A 746-nucleotide genomic window follows, 5' to 3' on the forward strand; every position below is an offset into this window, starting at 1 on the left:
GTCGTCAAACGTGGTGTCCTAACTTATATATCTTGGCACGAATGCTCGTCGCAGCTGGGCGGGAAAACCCATATAAACAGTGCAACACACGCGAAGAGATTTCATTCCGGACTCAAAGCCAAAGGATATATGCTAATGCGATACATATACTAATGGGTGCGATCATACCAGCACTAATGCACCGAATCCCATCACAACTCCGCAATTAAGCGTGCTTGGGCGAGAGTAGTACTAGGATGAGTGACCTCTCGGGATGTCCTTGTGTTGCACCCCTTTTTTTTTTTTTTTTTTTTTGGTCTTTTCATTTGAAAAACAAGGCATCTTCGGAAGGACGCTATTTCTAGACCGTGTGGAACCACGCCTCCTACAAAGACTTTTCGAAAAGCCCCTAGAGTGCTCTCGGGCTTGCCCAAGAGTCTAAAGAGCAAGGGTGCGGTTTACGAGGCCAAAATTTTGAGTTTTAGACCCTCTTCCGGGCGTTTTTCTAAAACATAAGCCTCGGTTTTAGTGTCGTCAAACGTGGTCTCCTAACTTATATATCTTGGAACGAATGCTCGTCGCAGCTGGGCGGGAAAATCCATATAAACAGTGCAACACACGCGAAGAGATTTCATTGCGGACTCAAAGCCAAAGGATATATGCTAATGCAATACATATACTGATGGGTGCGATTATACCAGCACTAGTGCACTGAATCCCATCAGAACTCCGCAGCTAAGCGTGCTTGGGCGAGAGTAGTACTAGGA

At 45.8% G+C, this 746-nt stretch overlaps 1 pseudogene; it reads left to right on the plus strand.

Annotated features, from left to right (window-relative positions):
* The first annotated feature begins 154 nt into the window (after positions 1–154).
* On the plus strand, positions 155–273 carry LOC112086375 (annotated as a pseudogene).
* Positions 274–746: the final 473 nt, after the last annotated feature.

Source organism: Eutrema salsugineum, unplaced genomic scaffold (genome assembly GCF_000478725.1).
Source record: "Eutrema salsugineum unplaced genomic scaffold, Eutsalg1_0 scaffold_21, whole genome shotgun sequence".
Classification (NCBI taxonomy): domain Eukaryota; kingdom Viridiplantae; phylum Streptophyta; class Magnoliopsida; order Brassicales; family Brassicaceae; genus Eutrema; species Eutrema salsugineum.